The following is a 14,417-nucleotide window of genomic DNA, read 5'->3' as shown; positions in this document are numbered from 1 at the left end:
TGCGCGAATTTAGGGTTTCGCGTGACAGGGGGTATTATATTTTTGAATCCACGCGGCCGCGTGGGACACGCGGTCGCGTGGTTGGGGTGAAAATGGGAGTGACGCGATCGCGTGGGGCGCGCGATCGCATGAAAGGGGTGGAAGAGGGGATGACGCGATCGCGTGGGTCACGCGATCGCGTCGCTAGAAATTGTGCTAAACGCAGGACTCCAGCACCGTTTCAGCGCAACTCTCTGTCTCCTTCTGGGGTGATGTGCAATCCATGCGACGCGATCGCGTCGCTCACGCGGTCGCGTGGGATTGGTATTGTGCAAGTGACTCGATCGCATGGGGCATGCGATCGTGTGGGCCAATTTGTGCAAAACGCACAAGGGCCGCACGATTCCAGCCTAACTTTCTGGATGTTGGATGTTTACGCCGATCTCCAGGTCACGTGGCCGCGTGGATAACGCGGTCGCGTGGATAGTGTTTTCGCAATATGACGCGATCGCGTGGGGCATGCGGTCGCGTCGTGCATCCCCCTTTTTTTTATATTTGTAAGATAAATGCAGAATGCAATGATTAATATGAATGCTATGCATGATTCCAGGTTCAATGAAGTAAAATGAAAATAAAATAAAATGAAAGCAATTAACAAGAATTAAATTGAAAAATAAGCGACCATACCATGGTAGGTTGTCTCCCACCTAGCACTTTTAGTTAACACTATTTGCGTGGTCTAGAAATTTTGATGAGAGAACTTTTGCGTGGTCTAGAAATTTGCGGATAAATCCTCGTTGCAAGTATAGTTTCTAAACCTTCAAAAGTCCTTTCATACAAACGTTTTTGGTTGTCACAAGTAACAAACCCCTTTAAAAATTGTTAACCGAGTATTCAAACATCGGGTCGTCTTCTCAAGGAACTGCAAGGAAGTATGTTCTTATTATTGGCTATTAAGGTTGTAATCGGGGTTTAGAAGGTGAGAAGCAAGTGATTTAAATGACAAGTAAAGTAGATGGCAATTAAAATAAATAAATACTGTAAAGCAAACTTCTGGCAAGGTAAGATAAATTGGAAGTCCAACTTAGTTATCTCTCTCAACAATAATGAAAGTTGAATCTAAATTCCACTTAGTTTACCTTTGCTAAAACAAAGAAAAGTCAATGGACTAATTAGTTTGACCTTCGAATCCTATTTATTTCCTAAGAAAAATTTGGGATTATTGAAGTTCAGTTCAATTAGCAAGAGAGCGATTATCAGTTATATTGAGTTTGATAATATTGAGTTACTGATTTCTTAACCAAGACCAAAAGGGGAAAAGTAAATCTACTGGGATAAGAATGCCTTCAGATGGGAAGCAATAATCATGTAAATAAAAGAGAGCAATAATAATTGAAATACCTCAAATAACATTAATTCAAGTAATCTGAAACAGTTCATAAACTAAATTGGGAAAATAAATAAAAATAAAGAACCTGGGATTGAGAGTTACTCCTAAAACTAAGAGAAGTCCTAAATCCTAAGAGAGAGAGGAGAGAACCTCTCTCAAACTAAATCTAAATCATAGAAAGTAGTAAAAATGCGAGCCCTCTCTTGAATGGATGCATTCTCCCACTTTATAGCCTCTAGTCTGTGTGTTCTGCACCTAGATCTGGGCCAAAAGAGCTTCAAAAATCGCTGGGGGCGTATTCTGTAAATTATGATACGTGGCCTCTGTCACGCGTCCACGTGGGTCACGCGGTCGCGTCATCTGGAGTTTTCTTTGTGGCGTGGTCGCGTCGGTCACGCGTCCGCATCGAATGTGCTATGCTCAAGTCACGCGGCCGCGTCAGTTATGCGGCCGCGTCGCTGCTTTTTCGCTCCTGGCACGCAATCGCGTCATCCATGCGATCGTGTGGATGCCAGTTTCTTCAAAACTCCGTTTCGCACTTTCCTTCCATTTTTGTACGTTTCCTTTTCCATCCTTTAAGTCATTCTGCCTTTAGAAAATCTGAAACTACTCAACACACTAATCACGGCATCGAATGGAAGTAAAGGTAATTAAAATAATTAATTTTAAAGCTTAGGAAACATGTTTTTCACATACATCACATAATAAGGAAGGGAAAGTAAAACCATGCAATTAATATGAATAAGTGGGTGAAGGATTGAATAAATCACTCAAACTAAGCACAAAATAACTCATGAAATATGGGTTTATCAATCAAATAATTCGGAGGTGCATTCCACAAACCAGATTCCACTCAATCTTGGAAGCTTGCCACTCCTCCGAAGGAGGAGGCCATTTTGGACCGCAAAGAACGGCAAGGAAAATCCTAGATTGTGGATTTTGGTGGCCAGCTCTTTTCAATGACACTTCTCTTTTTTGTAAGTCTTGTTCTCAATGTCTTAGATTTGGTAATATCTCCAAGAAGGATGAAATCCCCCAACAAACCATGTTATTTTATGAGATTTTTTATGTGTGGGGTATCGACTTCATGGCCATTCCCAAATTCTAATGGTTTTCTCTACATTCTACTAGCCGTTGATTATGTGTCCAAATGAGTGGAAGCGATACCCACCCAGACGGACAATGCTAATGTGGTCCTTTCCTTTGTGAGAAATAACATCATTTGTAGATTTGGGTCGCCATGAGCAATCGTGAGCGACCAAGGCTCACATTTTTGTAATAGAAGAATGGAAGGGCTAATGAAGAAATATGGCATCATACATAAAGTAGCTACGGACTACCACCCACAAACAAACAGCCAAGCCGAGGTCTCCAATCGGGAGATTAAATACATATTGGAGAAGATTGTGAAGCCCAATAGAAAAGATTGGAGTGCCAAGCTTACCGATGCACTATGGGCATACCGAACAGCATACAAGACACCGATTGGCATGAGCCCCTTTCGGTTGGTGTATGGCAAAGCTTGCCACTTACCGGTGGAGATAGAGCATAGAGCACATTGGGCCATCAAGGAGTGCAATCCAAGTTTGGGTGGGGCCGGAGTTGAGAGAAAGCTTCAACTAGTGAAATTAGAGTGTTTGAGGTTGGAAGCCTATGAGAACTCGAGACTTTACAAGGAGAAAATGAAAGCCGTGCACGACAAGAACATAAGAAGAAGAGAATTTAGAGTCGGTGATCTAGTCCTCCTTTACAATTCAAGGGTGAGATTGTTGCCCGAAAAACTAAGATCAAAATGGGAAGGCCCATATCGAGTGGAGAAAGTAGAGCCCTATGGAGTCTACCATTTACGCCATCCCTCAAGTCCGGATATCTTCAAGGTCAATGGGCACCGTCTCAAGTTGTATCATGGTGAGAAAATGAAGAGTAACAAGGAGATTGAGGTATTCCTTTTGGAAGATACACCTCTTGGCAAAGAGCAATGAGCTAGTGAGAGTCCAACTTAAGGACATTAAACAAAAGTGCTAGGTGGGAGACACCCCACCATGGTGAGATCTATCTTTTTGCCCCTTTTGTATATAGTTCTTGAATTTTTCATTGTTTTGTGATTGCTTAGCTATAGTATTGTTTGATTAGATTTGATTGCGGCTACCTTAGATAGATTGTTCATGAAGATTTGCATTGATTTTTCAATAGATAGATTGATTGTGTGGTAGAAAACACCCCATCTTTAGGTATTGCATGGAGTTTTGGGTTTAGGGTTTAAGGTTTAGGGTTTAGAGAAACTAGCTGAGGTTTCAGCTCAAAGTTGTTTGCTCCAATGGCAGGAATGGAGATGCTTCTTCCATGTAAATTGGAATTAGGTGCAGTAAAGTCACCAAGCATTCTCCTTGCATTATTATTATTTTCAGCTGCCATCTTCTTTTCCTTGTTTAATAATTTCTGACAGGTGCTTGCTGGTTTGTTGTAATTCAGCTTCTCTTAGTTTCCTCTTCAGAGTCCTTTCAGGTTCTGGATCTACTTCAACAAGAATATTCTTGTCCTTTTACTCCTGCTCATATGACAAAGAAGGGGGCACAGAAAAATAATAATAATAGAGATCCTCTTTTTTTTTTGTGAGTGAGGGAGAGATGTTAGTAGATGAATAAACAAATAGAAGGAGATGAGAGAGAAGAGAATTTTCGAAAATTATTTTTGAAAAAGAGTTAGTAATTTTTGAAAATGGTTTTTTTTTTTTGAAAAATGTTAGTAATTTTCGAAAATTAAAATAAGGATTTAAAATAATTAGTTAATTAAAAAGAAATTTTGAAAAAGGGGGAAGATATTTTCGAAAACTAGAGAGAAAGAGAGTTAGTTAGGTAGTTTTGAAAAAGATAAGAAGCAAACAAAAAGTTAGTTAGTTAGTTGAAACAAATTTGAAAATCAATTTTGAAAAGATAAGAAGATCAGAAGTTAGAGAAGATATTTTAAAATCAAATTTTTGAAAAAGATAAGATAAGAAGATATTTTTGAAAAGATATGATTGAAATTAGTTTTTGAAAAAGATTTGATTTTTTTTTTAAATCACAATTAATGACTTGATTCACAAGAAATCACAAGATATGATTCTAGAATTTAAAGTTTGAATCTTTCTTAACAAGCAAGTAACAAACTTAAAATTTTTGAATCAAAACATTAATTGGTGATGTTATTTTCGAAAATTTGATATAAAAATAAGAAAAAGATTTTTGAAAAATATTTTTAGAATTTTCAAAAATAACTAAGAAAAATGAAAAAGATTTGATTTTTGAAAAATATTTTGAAAAAGATAAGATTTTTAAATTGAAAATTTGATTTGACTCATAAAAATAACTAGATTTTAAAAATTTTTGAAAAAGTCAAATCTAATTTTCGAAATTATGAGAGAAAAGAGGGAAAGATTTTTTTTTTTATTTTTTGAATTTTTATGATGAGAGAGAAAAATAAGAAAAATGATGCAATGCATGAAATTTTTAGATTAAAACAATGAATGCATGCAAGAATGCTATGAATGTCAAGATGAACACCAAGAACACTTTGAATGTCAAGATGAATACCAAGAACATATTTTTGGAAAATTTTTAATGCAAGGAAAACATGCAAGACACCAAACTTAGAATTCTTTAATGCTTAGACATAAAGAATTCAGGAATGCATATGAAAAACAAGAAAAGACACAAAACATGCAAATGCAAAGATCAAACAAGAAGACTTACCAAGAACAACTTGAAGATCATGAAGAACACTATGAATGCATGAATTTTTGAAAAAATGCAAGATGCACATGCAATTGACACCAAACTTATAACATGACTCAAGACTCAAACAAGAAACACAAAATATTTTTTATTTTTATGATTTTATGATTTTTTTTGTATTTTCTTTTAATTTTTTTTGAAAATCATTTTGAAAAAGAAAAATAAGGATTCCAAAATTTTTAATATGAATTCCAGGAATCTTGCCATGTTAGTCTAAAGCTCCAATCAAAGGGTCAGGCATGGCTTAATAGCCAGCCAAGCTTTAGTATGTAACTCAGACATGACATGTCTAACATGCCCTACAGTCGTATTAGACATGGCTTTACAGCCAGCCATGCTTCATGAAACACTAGAATTCATTCTTAAAAATTCTGAAGAAAAAATATATTTTTGAAAATATTATTTTAAAAAAGTTTTTTTTATTTTCGAAAACACAGGAGAAAAATTTTTAAAGATTTTTGAAAAATTTTTGAAAAGGAAACAAAAGAAAATTACCTAATCTGAGCAACAAGATGAACCGTCAGTTGTCCAAACTCGAACAATCCCCGGCAACGGCGCCAAAAACTTGGTACGCGGAATCGTGATTACACTTTAATTATGTAAAATTCATTGCTCTTTCTTTCCCTGGAAATGGCGCCAAAAACATGATGCCAAGACCATGGTTCACAACTCCGTGTAACTAACCAGCAAGTGCACTGGGTCGTCCAAGTCACGTAAGGGTCGAATCCCACGGAGATTGTTGGTATGAAGCAAGCTATGGTCACCTTGCAAATCTCAGTTAGGCAGATATAAATTGATAATGGTGTTTTCGAATAATAATTAATAGAATAGGGATAGAAATACTTATGTAATTTATTGGTGAGAATTTCAGATAAGCAAATGGAGATGCTTTCGTTCCTCTAAACCTCTGCTTTCCTGCTATCTTCATCCAATCAGTCTTACTCCTTTCCATGGCTGGCTATATGTGATACATCACCACTGTCAATGGCTACTTTCGGTCATCTCTCGGGAAAATGATCCAATGCCCTGTCACGGAACGGCTAATCGTCTGGAGGCATCACCCTTGTCAATGGCTTCATCTTATCCTCTCAGTGAAAATGGTCAACGCACCCTGTCACGGCACGGCTATTCATCTGTCGGTTCTCGATCATGCTGGAATAGGATTTACTATCCTTTTGCGTCTGTCACTAACGCCCCGCAATCGCGAGTTTGGAGCTCGTCACAGTCATCCAATCATTGAATCCTACTCGGAATACCACAGACAAGGTTTAGACCTTCCGGATTCTCTTGAATGCCGCCATCATTCTAGCTTACACCACGAAGATTCCGATTAAGAGATCTAAGAGATACTCATTCAATTTGAATGTAGAACGGAAGTGGTTGTCAGGCACGCGTTCATAGGGAATGATGATGATTGTCACGTTCATCACATTCAGGTTGAAGTGCGAATGAATATCTTAGAAGCGAAATAAGAAGAATTGAATAGAAAATAGTAGTACTTTGCATTAATCTTTGAGGAACAGCAGAGCTCCACACCTTAATCTATGGAGTGTAGAAACTCTACCGTTAAAAATACATAAGTGAAAGGTCCAGGCATGGCCGAATGGCCAGCCCCTCTGATCTAAGAACCAGGCGTCCAAAGATATCTAATACAATAGTAAAAGGTCCTATTTATAACAAACTAGCTACTAGGGTTTACAGAAGTAAGTAATTGATGCATAAATCCACTTCCGGGGCCCACTTGGTGTGTGCTTGGGCTGAGCTTGAGTGTTGCACGTGTAGAGGTCCTTCTTGGAGTTGAACGCCAGCTTTTGTGCCAGTTTGGGCGTTCAACTCTGGTTTTGGCTCCTTTTCTGGCGCTGGATGCCAGATTTGGGCAGAAAGCTGGCTTTGAACGCCAGTTTGCGTCATCTATTCTTGACCAAAATATGAACTATTATATATTGCTGGAAAGCCCTAGATGTCTACTTTCCAACGCAATTGGAAGCGCGCCAATTCGAGTTCTGTAGCTCCAGGAAATCCACTTTGAGTGCAGGGAGGTCAGAATCCAACAGCATCAGCAGTTCTTCTTCAACCTCTGAATCTGATTTCTGCTCAAGTCCCTCAATTTCAGCCAGAAAATACCTGAAATCACAGAAAAATACACAAACTCATAGTAAAGTCCAGAAATGTGAATTTAACATAAAATCTATTAAAAACATCCCTAAAAGTAACTAGATTCTACTAAAAATATACTAAAAACAATGCCAAAAAGCGTATAAATTATCCGCTCATCAATCGCGCAAAGCTCGCGTGCGCGCACTGGCCGCGTACGCGCCGATGGTGCCATCAGCATTTCTGGTCCATTTTCCAGAGAGTTGTGCTAATTTTGGGCTAACATCATGCCTATAGCCTGACTCGACTCACGCGTACACGCACCTGGCGCGCATGCATCCCTCGGATGATATGCGCATCGACGCGTAAGCACACCGTATGCGTCCGCGTCAATTGTGTGAATACGAATCGCAGTACTTTTTTCCGAGAGTTGAGCCAAAGTTATGCCCACATTGTGCTGGGGGCACAACTAAGATGCACGCGCAAGCGCACCTGACGCTCGCGCGCACACTCCCATATCACATGCTGCACGTGTACGCACACTCACCGCGTCTGCGCCCCTGCTGCATTTCGCCCATGCATGCGCACGCGCCGATGCTCCGACGCAAAAATACTGTAGCACGCCTGAATTTCAAATTCTCATCCCCTTTTCTCTTATTTTCCATATTCTTTATCTAAGTCTCTTTTCTTCTCTACTTCTTCAACCCCTTTAACCATCCTCTCCTCCACCGACGGCACTGATGAGCGGATAATTTATACGCTTTTTGGCATTGTTTTTAGTATGTTTTTAGTAGGATCTAGTTACTTTTAGGGATGTTTTTATTAGTTTTTATGCTAAATTCACATTTCTGGACTTTACTATGAGTTTGTGTGTTTTTCTATGATTTCATGTATTTTCTGGCTGAAATTTAGGGACTTGAGCAAAAATCAGAATCAGAGGTTGAAGAAGGATTGTTGATGCTGTTGGATTCTGACCTCCCTGCACTCAAAGTGGATTTTCTGGAGCTACAGAACTCAAAATAGCGCGCTTCTAATTGTGTTGTAAAGTAGACATTCAGGGCTTTCCAGAAATATATAATAGTCCATACTTTGGTCGAGTTTAGACAACGCAAAAGGGTGTTGAACGCCAGTTCTACGCTGTAGTCTGGAGTTAAACGCCAGAAACACGTCACGAACCAGAGTTGAACGCCAGAAACACGTTACAAACTGGCGTTCAACTCCAAGAATGACCTCTCCACGTGTAAACTTCAAGCTCAGCCCAAGCACACACCAAGTGGGCCTCGGAAGTGGATTTATGCATCAATTACTTACTTCTGTAAACCCTAGTAACTAGTTTAGTATAAATAGGACTTCTTACTATTGTATTAGACATCTTATGATTTTAGTTCATCTTTGGATCATATTGATCACGTTTGGGGGCTGGCCATTCGGCCATGCCTGAACCTTCATCACTTATGTATTTTTCAACGGTAGAGTTTCTACACTCCATAGATTAAGGTGTGGAGCTTTGCTGTTCCTCATGATTTAATGCAAAGTACTACTGTTTTATATTCGATTCAACTTATTCCGCTTCTAAGATATCCATTCGCACCCAAGAACATGATGAATGTGATGATTATGTGACGCTCATCATCATTCTCACTTATGAACATGTGCCTGACAACCACTTCTGTTCTACATGCAAACAAGGCAGAATAAATATCTCTTGGATTACTAATACAGGGGACCGAGTCCGAGATATTAAAATCTTTGTGGTATAAGTTAGAACCCATGGATGGCCATTCCTGAGATTCGAAAAGTCTAAACCTTGTCTGTGGTATTCCGAGTAGGATCTGGGAAGAGATGGCTGTGACGAACTTCAAACTCGCGAGTGCTGGGCGTAGTGACAGACGAAAAAGGATAGTAAATCCTATTCCAGTATGATCGAGAACCTCCAGATGATTAGTCATGCCGTGACAGAGCATTTGGACCATTTTCACAGAGAGGATGGGCCATTGACAACGGTGATGCCCTTACAGAAAGCTTTCCATAGAAAGGAGTAGGAATGATTGGATGAAGACAGCAGGAAAGCAGAGTTTCAGAGGAACGAAAGCATCTCTATACGCTTATCTGAAATTCTCACCAATGATTTACATAAGTATTTCTATCTTTATTTTCTGTTTATTTATTATTATTATTCGAAAACTCCATAACCATTTGATATCCGCCGGACTAAGATTAACAAGATGACCATAGCTTGCTTCATACCAACAATCTCCGTGGGATCGACCCTTACTCACGTAAGGTTTTATTACTTAGACGACCCAGTGCACTTGCTGGTTAGTTGTACGAAGTTGTAAAGTTATGTTTGGACCATGGTATTGTGCACCAGTTATTGGCGCCATTGCCAGGGAGAGAACGAACAACAAATTTTACAACCTCAGAGTAACAATTTCGCATACCAAGTTTTTGGCGCCGTTGCCGGGGATTGTTTTGAGTTTGGACAACTGAGGGTTCATCTTGTTGCTCAGATTGGGTAAATTTCTTCTTATTTTATTTTCAAAAAATTTTTCAAAAATATTTTCCTCTTTATCGTTTTTCCCAAAAAAATATTTTCAAAAAAAAAAATTTATATTATGTTCTTCAGAATTTTCAAGAATGAATTCTAGAGTTTCATGAAGCATGTGAAGCCTGGCTGGCTGCAAAGCCATGTCTAAATTCTTTTGGACTGGGGCTTCCAACCCAACATTATCAAGAGCAAGCTAGTTGTTGCTAATCCATCAGCTGCTGTATGCTTGATTTGTCACTTAAAGCTTGGCTGGCCATTGGCCATGTCTAGTGTTTTGGACCAGAGCTTTCACTGAAAGCTTGGCTGGCTAGTGAGCCATGTCTAATTCCTGGACTGAAGCTTTAGACTAAGAATGCAAGATTCCTGGAATTCATATTAAAAATTTTGGAATCCTTATTTTTCTTTTTCAAATTAATTTTCGAAAAATACAAAAAAAAATAGAAAATCATAAAAATAAAAAATATTTCATGTTTCTTGTTTGAGTCTTGAGTCAAATTGTAAGTTTGGTGTCAATTGCATATTCATTTTGCATTTTTCGAAAATTCATGCATTCATAGTGTTCTTCATGATCTTCAAGTTGTTCTTGGTAAATCTTCTTCTTTGATCTTGATGTTTTCTTGTTTTGTGTCTTTTCTTATTTTTCATGTGTATTTTTGCATTCATAGTGTCTGAACATGAAAGATTTCTAAGTTTGGTGTCTTGTATATTTTCTTTGCATATAAAATTTTCAAAAATAAGTTCTTGATGTTCATCATGATCTTCAAAGTGTTCTTGGTGTTCATCTTGACATTCATAGCATTCTTGCATGCATTCATTATTTTGATCCAAAATTTTCATGCATTGAGTCCTTTTCATGTTTTTCTCTTTCATCATTAAAAATTCAAAAATCAAAAAAATATCTTTCCCTTTTTCACTCATAAATTTCGAAAATTTGAGTTGACTTTTTCAAAACTTTTTAAAACTTAGTTGTTTCTTATGAGTCAAATCAAATTTTTAATTTAAAAATCTTATCTTTTTCAAATCTTTTTCAAAAATCATATCTTTTCCATATTTTTTTTATTTATTTATTTATTTTCAAAAATTTCAAAAATCTTTTTCAAAATATTTTCAAAATCTTTTTCTTAATTTTATCATATTTTCGAAAATATCATCAATAATTAATGTTTTGATTCAAAAATTTCAAGTTTGTTACTTGCTTGTTAAGAAAGATTCAAACTTTAAGTTCTAGAATCATATCTTGTGATTTCTTGTGAACCAAGTCATTAATTGTGATTTTAAAAATCAAATCTTTTTCAAAACTAATTCTAATCATATCTTTCTATCATATCTTTTTTTTAAAATCTTATCTTTTTCAAAAATTTGATTTTCAAATATCTTTTCTAACTTCTTATCTTCTTATCTTTTCAAAATTGATTTTCAAATCTTTTTCAACTAACTAATTGACTTTTTGCTTGTTTCTTATCTTTTTCAAAACTACCTAACTAACTCTCTCTATAATTTTCGAAAATCTCTTCCCTCTTTTTCAAAAATTCTTTTTAATTAACTAATTGTTTCAATTTTTAATTTTAATTTGTTTTCATTCCTAATTTTCGAAAATCACTAACCCCTTTTCAAAATTTTATTTTCGAAAATCCTCTTTCTCTCTCATCTCCTTCTATTTATTTATTCATCTACTAACACTTCATCTCACCCAAATTCAAACCCCCTCTTCCATCTGTGTTCGAATTTTCTCTTCTTCCCTTCTTTACATTACATTCTTTTCTTCTTCTACTCACACAGGGGAACCTCTATACCTGGGTAAAAAGGATCCCTATTATTATTATTTTTCTGCTCCCTCTTTTTCATATGAGCAGGAGCAAGGACAAGAACATTCTTGTTGAAGCAGACCCTGAACCTGAAAGGACTCTGAAAAGGAAACTAAGAGAAGCTAAAATACAACAATCCAGAGACAATCTTACAGGAATTTTCGAACAGGAAGAGGAGATGGCAGCCGAAAATAATAATACAAGGAGGATGCTTGGTGACTTTACTGCACCTAATTCCAATTTACATGGAAGAAGCATCTCCATCCCTGCCATTGGAGCAAACAACTTTGAGCTTAAACCTCAATTAGTTTCTCTGATGCAACAAAACTGCAAGTTTCATGGACTTCAACCTGAAGATCCCTTTCAGTTCTTAACTGAATTCTTGCAGATATGTGACACTGTTAAGACTAATGGAGTAGATCCTAAAGTCTATAGGCTCATGCTTTTTCTGTTTGCTGTAAGAGACAGAGCTAGAATATGGTTGGACTCTCAACCTAAGGATAGCCTGAACTCTTGGGATAAGCTGGTCAAGGCTTTCTTAGCCAAGTTCTTTCCTCCTCAAAAGCTGAGTAAGCTTAGAGTGGATGTTCAAACCTTTAGACAGAAAGAAGGTGAATCCCTCTATGAAGCTTGGGAGAGATACAAGGAACTGACCAAAAAGTGTCCTTCTGACATGCTTTCAGAATGGACCATCTTGGATATATTCTATGATGGTCTGTCTGAATTAGCTAAGATGTCATTGGATACTTCTGCAGGTGGATCCTTTCACCTAAAGAAAATGCCCGCAGAAGCTCAAGAACTTATTGACATGGTTGCTAACAACCAGTTTATGTATACTTCTGAGAGGAATCCTATGAGTAATGGGACGCCTTAAAAGAAGGGAGTTCTTGAAATTGATACTCTGAATGCCATATTGGCTCAGAATAAAATATTAACTCAACAAGTCAATATGATTTCTCAGAGTCTGAATGGAATGCAAGCTGCATCCAACAGTACTCAAGAGGCATCTTCTGAAGAAGAAGCTTATGATCCTGAGAACCCTACAATAGCAGAGGTAAACTATATGGGTGAACCTTATGGGAACACCTATAACCCCTCATGGAGAAATCACTCAAATTTCTCATAGAAGGATCAACAAAAGCCTCAACAAGGCTTTAATAATGGTGGAAGAAACAGGTTTAGCAATAGCAAGCCTTTTCCATCATCCACTCAGCAACAGACAGAGAACTCTGAACAAAATACCTCTAATTTAGCAAACTTAGTCTCTGATCTATCTAAGGCCACTCTGAGTTTCATGAATGAAACAAGGTCCTCCATTAGAAATTTGGAGGCACAAGTGGGCCAGCTGAGTAAGAAGATCACTGAAACCCCTCCTAGTGCTCTCCCAAGCAATACAGAAGAAAATCCAAAAGGAGAGTGCAAGGCCATTGACATAGTCAACATGGCCGAACCTGTAAGAGAGGGAGAGGACATGAATCCCAGTGAGGAAGACCTCCTGGGACGTCCAGTGATCAATAAGGAGTTTCCCTCTGAGGAACCAAAGGAATCTGAGACTCATCTAGAGACCGTAGAGATTCTATTGAACCTCCTTACGTCCTTCATGAGCTCTGATGAGTATTCTTCTTCTGAAGAGAATGAGGATGTTACTGAAGAGCAAGTTGCCAAGTTCCTTGGTGCAATCATGAAGCTGAATGCCAATTTATTTGGTAAAAAGACTTGGGAAGATGAACCTCCCCTGTTCACCAATGAACTAAATGCATTGGATCAACTGAGATTGCCTCAGAAGAAACAGGATCCTGGAAAGTTCCTAATACCTTGTACCATAGGCACCATGACCTTTGAGAAGGCTCTATGTGACCTTGGGTCAGGAATAAACCTCATGCCACTCTCTGTAATGGAGAAACTGGGAATCTCTGAGGTACAAGCTGCTAAAATCTCATTAGAGATGGCAGACAATTTCAGAAAACAGGCTTATGGACAAGTAGAGGACATATTAGTAAAGGTTGAAGGCCTTTATATCCCTGCTAATTTCATAATCCTAGATACTGGGAAGGATGAGGATGAATCCATCATCCTTGGAAGACCCTTTCTAGCCACAGCAAGAGCTGTGATTGATGTTAACAGCGGTGAACTAGTCCCTCAATTGAATGAGGACTCCCTTGAGTTTAAAACTCAAGGACATCCTTCTGTAAACATGGAAAAGAGGCACAGTAAGCTTCTCTCAAAACAGAGTCAACCAGAGCCCCCACAGTCAAACTCTAAGTTTGGTGTTGGGAGGCCACAACCAAACTCTAAGTTTGGTGTTGGGGAGTCTCAACAATGCTCTGAACATCTGTGAGGCTCCATGAGAGCCCACTGTCAAGCTATTGACATTAAAGAAGCGCTTGTTGGGAGGCAACCCAATTTTTATTTATCTAATTTTAATTTATTTTTATTGTTATTTTATGTTTTATTAGGTTCATGATCATGTGCAGTCACAAAATAAATATAAAAATTGAAAACGGAATCAAAAACAGTAGAAGAAAAATTCACCCTGGAGGAGGATCTTACTGGCGTTTAAACGCCAGTAAGGAGCATCTGGCTGGCATTCAACGCCAAAACAGATCATGGATCTGGCGTTGAACGCCAGAAACAAGCAGCATCCTAGCGTTCAGACGCCAGAAACGCACACTGAGGAAGAGCTGGCGCTGAACGCCAAAAACAAGCATCTGGGTGCTGAACGCCCAGAACAAGCATCAATTCGGCGTTTAAACGCCAGAATTGCATGCAAAGGCATTTTACATGCCTAATTGGTGCAGGGATGCAAATCCTTGACACCTCAGGATCTG

At 38.1% G+C, this 14,417-nt stretch overlaps 1 non-coding gene across 1 annotated transcript; it reads right to left on the bottom strand.

Annotated features, from left to right (window-relative positions):
• Positions 1 to 12,160: 12,160 nt before the first annotated feature.
• LOC112767639 (small nucleolar RNA R71) lies at positions 12,161 to 12,268 on the bottom strand. The gene has a single exon (XR_003185081.1). It is a non-coding gene; the product is annotated as a small nucleolar RNA R71 (small nucleolar RNA).
• Between the last annotated feature and the right edge of the window lie 2,149 nt (positions 12,269 to 14,417).

Source organism: Arachis hypogaea, chromosome 17, assembly GCF_003086295.3.
Source record: "Arachis hypogaea cultivar Tifrunner chromosome 17, arahy.Tifrunner.gnm2.J5K5, whole genome shotgun sequence".
Classification (NCBI taxonomy): Eukaryota; Viridiplantae; Streptophyta; class Magnoliopsida; order Fabales; family Fabaceae; genus Arachis; species Arachis hypogaea.
The sequence above is the reverse complement of the archived record's forward strand: the minus strand, read 5'-3'. Positions and strand labels throughout refer to the sequence as shown.